The 10,831-nt window shown below is 41.4% G+C and overlaps 1 long non-coding RNA gene across 1 annotated transcript in view; it reads left to right on the top strand.

Annotated features, from left to right (window-relative positions):
* The first annotated feature begins 2,792 nt into the window (after positions 1–2,792).
* The window catches only part of LOC134515562 (uncharacterized), a 28,936-nt gene continuing 20,897 nt past the window's right edge, over positions 2,793–10,831 (top strand). The window contains exons 1-3 of the long non-coding RNA XR_010071055.1: positions 2,793–3,416; positions 4,203–4,322; positions 9,439–9,535. This is a non-coding gene — a long non-coding RNA (uncharacterized LOC134515562). The remainder of the gene's footprint in view (positions 3,417–4,202; positions 4,323–9,438; positions 9,536–10,831) is intronic.

Raw genomic sequence — 10,831 nt, 5'->3', positions numbered from 1 at the left:
CTTCCTGCACTTCTCTGGTGAGATACCACTTTATAGCAAACCCAGCCTAATAACCAGCAGCTGCTGGAAGGAGGGGCTCTGCGTCTCCATCCCTTGCTATCACTGGCCTCTCCTGTCCCTTGAAGCTGCACACTCCAGCATCTGTAGAAAATGCTGGTTTTCCTCCCATAATTAATTTTCTGACAATTTAGCTTCCTGAATTTGCTCATTTTTTAGTGGAGGTGCGCAGCAAGGCAGCAGACACGTGTATGACCGAGTCCGTGGGGCACTGCCTTACCTATGATGGGAAGCTTCGCCTATAGATTTGCTTGGGGTTGGAAGTCAGGCTTTTTTAAGAACGTCCAACTGTTTAGTTCTCCAGGAAGGTCTTAGAATGAATCCATCGATTTATTAGAAATGAAATAGCAGCATGCATTTTGATTTAGCAAATGCTAAATGATAATCTCTGAGAATTTTAGAGGATGGGAGCGTGAGAACATGGGAGAAGAGTAAACATTGTACCTACCATTTTAAAAGGAGAAAAAGAAGGTATCAGGAATTCATAAACCAGTCAGCCCAATAGCTATTCCTGGGAATCCACTAGAACAAATGTTAAAAAAAATTCTTTTTAACTATTTGGATGATAAGAAGATTGTAAAAGATAGCATAAGATTGAAGTGATTTATTCTCAGCAAATCCATCTGAATTCTTTTTCTGAAAGAATAGCCTGGGGAAAGGGGGAAGATGTTGCTGAGGTATCCTGATTTCAGCTTTGGTTTTTGTCTCACATAATGTCCTTGTGAAAAATTAGGGAAAAAAAAATATATTCCAGTAGAGTGCACAGCTGAAGAACTGCATTGGGCACCACATTTTACATATTAAGAAGGCATATTAAATTGAGTGGAGTGTGACAGGAAAATCTGAGATTTATAGAACATGACCTATGAAGAAAAGTTGTGGGAACTGATAAACCTACAGAGAAATCATTGTGATAGTCTTCCCAATATGAGAAAGTTACGCAAAGGCTGGTGCTTATTGTTCTCTCTCCACTTGAGGGAATTCAAAAGAAACCAATTTAATTTTCAGCCAAGATGCATTAGGATGACTGGGAGGAAAACTTTCTAACCACAGGGGGAATTGAGTAATGATGCAGACTTCATCAGAGGGTTTCCAGAACAGGGTAGACAGATGTTAAGGGGGGGTCTGGCACTACTAACGATTCGAAGGCTGGGGAGGTCCTATCCAGGGCTACGTTATTACCTGCGAAGAGCAGCCCAAGAGGAAAGAGTAAAAGCTACTGCCAAGAGACTACGAATGGATGGTGGGTTTATCAGACGGTGATAAATAGCTCTTTCTTAGAGATGGGAGATGATATTACTTTCGAAAAAAGTAAACTTCTTCCATCGTGAATTGATGGTGATACATACATTTTAATATGTATCTAGGAAAACGCAATGTAAAATGATATAAAGACATAGCAGGCTAGTGATAGTCTATCACAGGCTCTGTTTATATATTGTGATAATAGCCCTAACTTCTTATTTTAAACATCAGTTGCATTGTGATCTAATAAAAGATTAGGGTTTTTTGAAGTAACTTTTACTAGACTCATATACAGTTTTAGTTCACATACAAATTTTTGTAGGCCTCTTGAGAACTTATAATAATAGGACGGGAGAGAATGATGCAGAATTCATTTTAATTTGCTTGTCTTGGAATGCCCTTTGCTGTTTATATTACAAATTTCAATATACATCTCAGAGGATCAGAGCAAGTATAAATATCTATACCAATTTAAAAATGTACCATTTTTAGAACCTGTCATATATTTTCTGGTAAGGCACGCTATTCATCATCTTCGGAGGACCATTTTTCTTAGAAATATGTAAAAATATATATACAGCTAATGTACAGGATCCCAAAAGCTGTAGTTGGGAACATAAATTAAGCCAAAAGTGCTCAATTTTAAATGTACCTTGCTTTTCTACAGCACTTGGCTGCCTGGATCTCAGAGTGCTTTCAGATTCGAATGAGTTTCACAAAGTTCCAAAAAAGGTGATAGTTATTATTGGTTTTATGCCTATTATTTCATAACATCCTCCTCCAGGGAAAATGCTGGTATTAAGATTATTACCCACCTTGCTTCTGAAGCCCAAACTGAAAATCTGGTTATGTGTCTAAGGCCACTTAAATGTTTATTCTTTTTCTTCCCTCGCCTCCTTACCTTCTGTCACTTTTAGCACTGATAAGGAGAAATACAAAAGCAACAGAGGCTGGTCTCTAAGCTCGGTTTTCAGTGAAAGCCAACAGGCATTAATTAATTCTTTTTTGCCATGCCTCTGCTGTACACAATCCATGTTTTCAGAAGTGAGCATCCTTCACCCGTGTTTGTCTAAAGTACAAGTGTATATTGTGTCAGTGCTTGTGGAGAAGGTACCATTTCAAATACCTGTTTAGGTGTCCAGTATTCTTAGCATATAGAAATGATGTATCTACTCAGATTTAGGATACTGGAGCTGTAAATTTGAACAGTCGGCGTGGAGGCACTGCAAACAACCCCGCCACCGCCTCCCCACTACCAACGGCAGAACGATGTTACTGGCATAATTTCTGGTGCACAGAGATTTTAACAGATCTTGATCACTCTTGGTGAGTCTTTAGGTATTCTCATAATCATACCCAGGCAAGGTGTACCGAGGAATTACTCAGCTGTAGGATATTACTTTGGTGGGCTGTCACTTGGCTGTTCTCATTTCCACTTGCTCATCGGCAGTGACCTGTCTGCGGTCTCAGCTGAGTTGACTTTAAAAGTTCTATCAATAACAATAAGCAGAAGCACGTGAAAGGAGGTATAAATCATTGGTAATGGTGGAGCTCAGGAGTGCTGAACTTGTAGCTCATTTACTTAAACAGTTAAATATTGCCACTTTTGTAAGCTAAAAAAAAAAGGAAACCTCACCTAATCCAAAACGTCTCACATTTTCTTTAATAAAAGCAGTTGTTTCCTCTTTTATCCCCCTTTTTTGTGTGCCATAAAGGTCATCCCTGGTGTGTCTGTTGAGATCCTCAGCAGCCAAAATGTATTAGAGTTCCCACTAAGTAAATTAAGTTGACTAAAAACGTGGCAAAAATGGCTGGCAGACCACTCCTGCTGGGTTATTTTATACTATGCCACAGATTTTAAACAGTTAAGAAAACCAATTAGCATCAAGCAGGCGTACGATACCATTTTGTTCTGTAATTCTACCTGTCACTTTTTTATTTCCCATTTCATTCTCATCTTTCTTCATAATTGGATACAAAAATACTGAGCTGTAACTACTTGTGCGAAGACAGATGAGAGACAGACCCGGAACAGATCAGCGTGTGCGTTAGAAGCCGTGCATTGTGAAAATCCAAAATCAGTTGGAAAGTGATGATTCAACCACTAATATACGGTATGATATATGTAACGAACTGGGAAGCTAGAAAGAGCTGAGTTGTGTGACTTAACTGCTCTAATAGACACTGTTTTACAGACCAATGCTTGAACATCTGTATCGGGTAGTTTCTATTGAGGAAACAGCAGTAGCCATAAAATACTCAGCAATATCCTATATATAACAATGAAGGTTTGAAGACAAGGACACCAGGTTATGTATTTCATTCTTTTGCTGTACTGAGAACTTGAACAACAACAAAAAGCAGGCGGACGAGCGACTGATGTAATGTCTCCTTTGACACAGATTGCATTCCAGCATTTTTAATAACTCGTTTTCCCAAGGGTGGGGTGATGGGGATGCTTTAAATATTCCCTGATTATTTTTTTTTAAAAGACATACTCCTAAATCTCTGATGGTCTCAGCTACTTCTTGCAAATAGTCCCCGAGCCCCTGGCCAGCTGAAGGGCAGCGATTGTCAAGGTTACTGGTCTTCTGACGATGATCTGGAAATGAGCAGATGCTGCTGATCTCACAGGGATGACTGAGTGGTGGAAAAGGGGTGGAGGAGCACCCATCTCCCCCGCTTTCAGCCTTTCTAGCACGCTGTAGACAACATAATTAGGGTGCATAGATGCCTGGCTTTTGCACAACTAGTTCTTTGGCACTGAATCCTTGGCTTATTTCTCACTGGCTTGAAGGTTAAAAACCCCAGATGATTTCAGTGGGCACTGCCACTCCAATAACCTACATATTTTTCACTTTTTAGATAAGTTGTCTTCAGAACCTTTTTTTTTTTTTTAGCATGGGGAAAGAGCAGGAAGGAAGAAGGTGCAATTTGCTCGCCTGATGCACTTTGAAACCCTCAAGCCACATGGCCGAAGGCACTTGTTTACGGGCATCGCTTCCCAAATACACTTTGCTGTAAGTAATGTTTTCCTAGGAAGTGAAGGGGTGTTGTATGAAATTCTGTTGTTCTGGCTCTATTGTTCTGGTGGATTTCTGATTTTTCAAGGAAGGAAAAGTCTCTCCTTATTTCTAACAGAAAAAAAGATATCCAACATGCTGTTTACAAATATTGAAGATTAAAAGGAGTGTTCTGTACCTTGGCCAAACATAATAGGAGCATTTGATAAATTCCTATTATGTCCTTGTACTTCTTTAATCAAATACTTCAACTATTTTTGGCTCTCATTTCTGCAATTTTACTTGTGCTTCAGTAACTCACACGGCACTGTAAGGAGAAGAACCTTGTCCTTTCCCTGTCTTTGATAATATCAGAGTTATTAAATCTACATGGCCTGCACAGATCTACAATCAAAATTATATACATAATCATTAATACAAAAAAAAAAAGATTACATAGTTGCAAGTATACTGTGTGCCCTGTGGGAGAGCGGGCGTGTGAAAACTGAACAATTCCTGCATCCCTCTGTACAGGAAAGTCACTTTCTGCTGCTCCTGAAGACACAAAAAGCACGTGGGACTCTCCTGATGGAGATTCCCTGAATGGCAAACCACACGTTTCTTCATAGAGTGGTATCAACAGCTGCATCTAGATTACAGGCTGGGTGTGCTGCATCCTGCGTGCCACAGACCTGATCTTCTCCCTGCCTAAACCAGGAGTTCAGCCCATAGCATCACATAATCATATAGTAGTTTTAGTTGGAAGGGACCTTAGAGATCACCCAGCTCCAACCCCCCTGCTGTGGGACTAGACCAGGTTGCTCAAAGCCCCATCCAGCCTGTTCTCAAACGTTTCCATGGAAGGGGCATCCACAGCTTCTCTGGGCAACCTGTTCCAGTGTCTCACCAACCTCACAGTAAAGAATTTCTTCCTAATATCTCATCTAAATTTCCCCTCTTTCAGTTTAAAACTGTTACCCCTCATCCTATCGCTCCACTCTCTGATCAAGAGTCCCTCCCCATCTTTCCTATGGGCCCCCTTTAGGTACTGGCAGGGGCTCTAAGGTCTCCCTGGAGCCTTCTCTTCTCCAGGCTGAACAACCCCAACTCTCTCAGCCTGTCTTCGTAGGAGAGGTGCTCCAGCCCTCTGATCATCTTCATGGCCCTCCTCTGGACCTGTTCCAACAGGTCCATGTCCTACTTATGTTGGGGACTCCAAAGCTGGACACAGTACTCCAGCTGGGGTCTCACGAGAGCAGAGTAGAGAGGCAGAATCACCTCCCTCGATCTGCTGGCCACGTGTCTCATCCCACCCGGGCATACGAGTTCCTTTCTGAGGAGGGGCCAGGGGGCAGAGGGACGGGCTGAGCCAGGGCTTGCTGTGGTGGGGGTGGTGGTAGGGTGAGCACATGGAGAGCATGGAGAGCTCACCCCACCCCTGGATTCACTGAGATGTCACTGTAGCCGGTGGGATTCAGGAATGGAAGTCAACAGGGAAATTTTTATTGCATACGGAGAAAATAAATGTGCGTGTCCTATTACACACATTAAGAGTTTAAGTTCCACCGTGTTCCTTCAGTCCCTGGTTGGTAAATAAGTCCTGTGTTTGGTCTCACAATGTATACTGATTTTGGTGGAATAGCTGCTCAGAAAGATTTAGCAGAATTAGAAGTATTTGAGTTGATTCGATGAGATTTTGCACCCCCTCTCCCTTATGTTGTATGGCGCTTGGGGGTGTCTCTTTGCTTCTTGGCTTGCAAGTATCTCTGGATCATTTCTGCTTTATTTAGAGCACTTTCCATCCATCCTTAAACTTCACCTCTGCCAGGGAGCTTCATGAGACTGACGGAGGATGTGCTTTCCCACCATCAGTGTGGAAACTGGTTTATCCCACATCCATCTTTGCCTTTTCGCCAGCCTCTCTTCTGGGCTCAAAAGGAACATCCAAATGATAAGTCTGCTCTTTGGTGATAAGATTTCCTTCTTTGTCTTTTCTTGCATTTTGAGGTGTCTAAACAAGTTAAAATGAATTAAAGATAATAAAAATAAAGAATAACTTATGACCCACATCCAGATAGTCAGACTCTGCAGTTGCTCATGTATTTCTGGAGGTGATTTGCGTGTTCTAGGATTTCTTTGACTCCTTGTCCAGGAGTGTAATAAAGGGAGGGACAGACTGACATAGTTGTAGCCACAGCTCAACTCAGTGTAATTAATGTTATTTCATATGCAGCTTTTAATTTGGAGAACTTGAAGGGCAGAGTCCCAGTTTAACCAAAGTACATAAATACGTCCCTAACTCAAGTCAGGGGGCAGCTGGCAGAGTTAAGGTTAAGAATGTACTTCAGCGTTTTTTCTGAACTAGGGAGCACTCTTTTTCTCTCGTCATATAATATTTTGCACAACCCAAACATGTAGGTCAAGAGGCCAGAAAATTAGCACAAGCTGTAAGACTCTTGTAAAGGGGGGGTGGGTGAAAACAAAACCTAAAACCATTCATACATTTTAAACGGTTTCCCATCCCTCCATTCATGCAATGATACAGAACAGCTGGTCATGAAACCTGGCTGCATATTTGTTAAATGGGAACAGATTACTAAATCAAATTTGTTGACCAATTTTCAAGTATGTGGCCTTGAGATATTATTTAAAAAAAAAAAAAAGTAAAGGAAAAGGTTTGCATTGCTTAAAGAGGAGGGGGTAACAGGCCAGTGGTACGAACATTTCATGCTGGTGGGATTTGGCAGGGGGGGAGGGAATCTAATCGCTAACTTTTCGTGTGAGTACCCAGCTAAAACCTCAGGGAATTTTATATAGTGCATGTTGTCAGTATTTTAATCATCCACAGCTGTCAAAACTCTTGTAACCCGCCTCTTCTATTTAAAATGTGTCTTCTAGGCATAAAATAATTAAAGGTGCAGGACCATAAGGTAGGCTCAGAGCCGCTGCAATGTGACAAAACTCCACATATGAAAGGCATTATTTCAGGAAGTTTTAAATATAAATTTTGTTTTGTCAGAAGGCTGCAGGGCACACATTTTCTATACTGTCAAGCTTGATAGTAACAATATTTATATTTCAAATAAAAAGATTAAATTGCAGTCTTATGTGTTTCTGGTTTTCACATAGTTTTTACCAGTGTATCATAGTGTTCCATATCAGTGTGTCATCGAAACTTTTTTTTTTGCTGACACCAGTTTTGCTTTATTGTAATATTAAGTCTTGTACTGTCAGTCCCTGAATTGAAATAATGAGGGCAGACAGTAGTTTAGTTGACTAGCCTGTATCTTCCCTTTCCTCACCCTGCCCTAAATGAACCTGAAAACAACACAAAATAAAAATTAATTTGTTCAGTTCGGTGATTGTAAAGATGGAGATTTGGAGGCTGTTAATGTAAAATGTCTTTGCGTGTGTGTGCGCACGCGTGCCCTTTGCGTGCTTGTGCGATCTCTGCCTTTGCTGCCTGCCATCCTACGGTTGACAACCCCACCTTGCAAACTCTTGTCCCTGTGCCTACCAAAATGCACGTGTGCTCTCCGAAAGCTTGGTGTGAAAATACAGATGGAAGGGAAGGAGAGGGCAGTGTAATTTATGAATATTTTGATCTTCGCTATTTGTTTGTTTTTAATATTAAAAGAGCTAACACAAAGAATGAACGCCGTGGTCGCTTTGAGCTGTCTGGTTGGCAAGCCTTTTGTGCCACTGCTTGTTAGCTGTTATTTGTGAACTTTCTGTTAATGCCCGTAGGCCCTTCGTTCTTCATTGTTTGGAGCTTTGCAGTCCCATCAGCTTGAGTCCCGGGGTTGGGCTGGTGTTGTCTGTGCAGCATCAGGGCTTGACAGAACAATGGGGAGAAATGTGAAGAGGTTCTGACTCAGGCTCGTGTTGGAACTGCCAATTGGAGCTACTTCCCCTGCTAGCTGGGGCTGGGGCTGCTCCTTTTGGGTTGAAATGTGAACATTTCATCACAACCCCTTTGTGGCAGTTTGGACCTGCCAAAGACTTTCTGTGCAAATTCCCCTGGTTCTACCGTGTGCGCAATGGTGAGGATTTTTCCGCCCCAGTCAGATGGTGTCGGCTGATGTGTAACAAGTTCTCTGACCATGATGCATTTGATAAACTGGGTTAATCAGAAAAGCAATTAAAAATTTGGGTGTTGCAGAAATCACTCCAGAATTGCTATCAGCTTAGGCATGATATGCGCTTGATTCTTCTCTCCGTGTTGCTGCTCAATGGCGCTTCTTTCTGTCACTTTAAGCCTTTGGTCTGTCATTTGGCCAGTCGTGATTTTACAATAATCAAAATAAAAGTAAACAACGGGAATGATGGTGTGCGTGATGGAAAATGAGGGGGCTGTGTTGCTCAGACAACTCCTGAGGAACCAAATGCAAAAAGTAGATTTCCATGAAATTTTGCATGCAGGGAGTGTTTACTTCTGTTATATTTAAAACAGTGGCAAGTTTAATATAATTTACTGGATTTTATAAGAGGAAATGTAAACTGCATGCCCCGAATCTGGGAGCTAATAAGTGACAGATCTGACTGGGTAATTCTCATGAACATCCTTGTGACGCCTCCATTCTCTCTATTTTGTTCTCTCTACATTTGCCATAATATCAGCTCTAACACAGTGTAAAGAATAACTTCGTACTAGGTTTCCTGTAGAAACCTATGGATATTCGAAAGCTATTGACGTAATTTAAAAACAAAAGAGTTTTAAGTTTTGGGGTTTGTTTTTAATTGCTACGGATATACCTCAATATATATGTTTCGTTTCATTCTGTAACCATCCAATGACTTTCAAGTCCATTGTAGAAGCTGGTTAGAAAGCTTCACGGATTATATGAAGTACATCAGGTAAAATATCAATAAAAAGATTGTGCCCCGTGAAGAACGGCCTTGCCTTTTCCATGTATAAGTCCGTGCCTCTGTACATCGGCCTCCTAAATACTTCACCGAAGTGGCCATCCTGCACAATTAATTAATTTAGGAGCAACAGGGGAAATTATTTAAAACTAGAGTTACATACCAGTGGAAGACTTCTGTATGTTACAGGAGACAAGAGGCGGCACTACCCATTCTGTACTCAAAATCTGATCTTACCTAACACCCACAACCACTTTTTTTTTTCCAGTTTGAACTGGTGGATATACAAATCAGGCTATTGCAGCGCACACATCTCAAATGAGGGAGGCCTATTCCGATGGAAACATCTGGTTTCATTACACCAGGTAACACCTGCATGAAATTACATCTGTGCTGAAAGTTCTTTAACAGAATTTAGTAATTAAACTGAGGCAATCTAATCAAAGAAAGGCATGGAGAAGGTGATACATGAAGTTTCATTCTCTGCCGTGTAAATAAACTGCATTAGTATATTGGGTCTTTCAAGAAACGGTTAACATCAACAGCTTGCAATTGAATAGATTTCATGTTAAAAACAGCCTTCCATACTATATCCACAATATATATTCTGATCTTCCAAACAAATCTCCAGGGTGCTGTTTGGATTTATTGCACTTAATAGCATATTGTTTGGAGTGTACAATGTGTGGGTCCGACCAAGTTTTACTAGGATATTCTGTGGCTCAATTTCCTTTCAATGTGTAACTGTGTCCTTTTCAAATTTGGCTTTAAAGCCTTGTGCAGTCGGCTGCTTCGGTGGAAAAACTTTGCTCTGTGCCTTATCAACTGATTTCTAAAATGTCAAGGCTGACCTTGACCTGAGCACCAGCAGGGAGCTCCCTCAGTGCAGGGACACACCTGGGGTCCCTGCGAGAGCTGGGGGTTTCTCTGCAGGTTGTCACTGTGACCTGCTCTGTGGCTGAGCCTGGAACCGGCTCCAAGTGGAGTTTCTGGCATCGATTCTTGGTTGTCTTGTGATTCTCATGAAAGGAGATGGTTTCCCCATCTTGGAGTAGGTTCTGTGTTAGCCCTACGTAGTGTACAGGCACTTCTGGCTTCGTTTGCATGAGATCTTACCATCTGGCAGTGTCACCTGGAAGGCATAAATAAAGCCATTGTTTCACTGATTCTGTCAGGGGCTGCGTATATTCTTGTCAGAAAGTATAGAATAACAGGTCCAGCAGAAATCACAAAAAATTCTACTACTGTTAGAAACTGATAAAGGACAGCAAGGTTAACACTCCTCGCTTTGGGATGAGTTCCAGCAATTCTTTATGGCGCTGACTGACATTCCTTCGCATACTTTTTTCCTCTGAAAGCTGACTTTTTGGCCACGGTAAAAAATTCACATGCAAAATTTTCATCTTGGTAATAAATGCCCTTGCCAAGATTAATAAGTTTTCCAGACCTTCCCTGGAGAAAGAGGAGTCCTTGGAGCCTAGCTGGAAGTCAAGGACTCGTCTTGGAAACCAAGTTTTTGGTAGACTGTTTCCCTGTCTGCTTTTGAAGCAGCGTGTTGCTAATCACCTGACCTTTGAACAAATGCAACTTGTTTGTTCGGGGCACTTTCATCCATGTTGATCCAGATGTGCCTTTTAAAACCATATTCCTCCTGTTGATGG

This window comes from Chroicocephalus ridibundus, chromosome 4 (genome assembly GCF_963924245.1).
Source record: "Chroicocephalus ridibundus chromosome 4, bChrRid1.1, whole genome shotgun sequence".
Classification (NCBI taxonomy): domain Eukaryota; kingdom Metazoa; phylum Chordata; class Aves; order Charadriiformes; family Laridae; genus Chroicocephalus; species Chroicocephalus ridibundus.
Note: the sequence above shows the minus strand (reverse complement) of the source record. Positions and strands in the feature narration are given on the sequence as shown.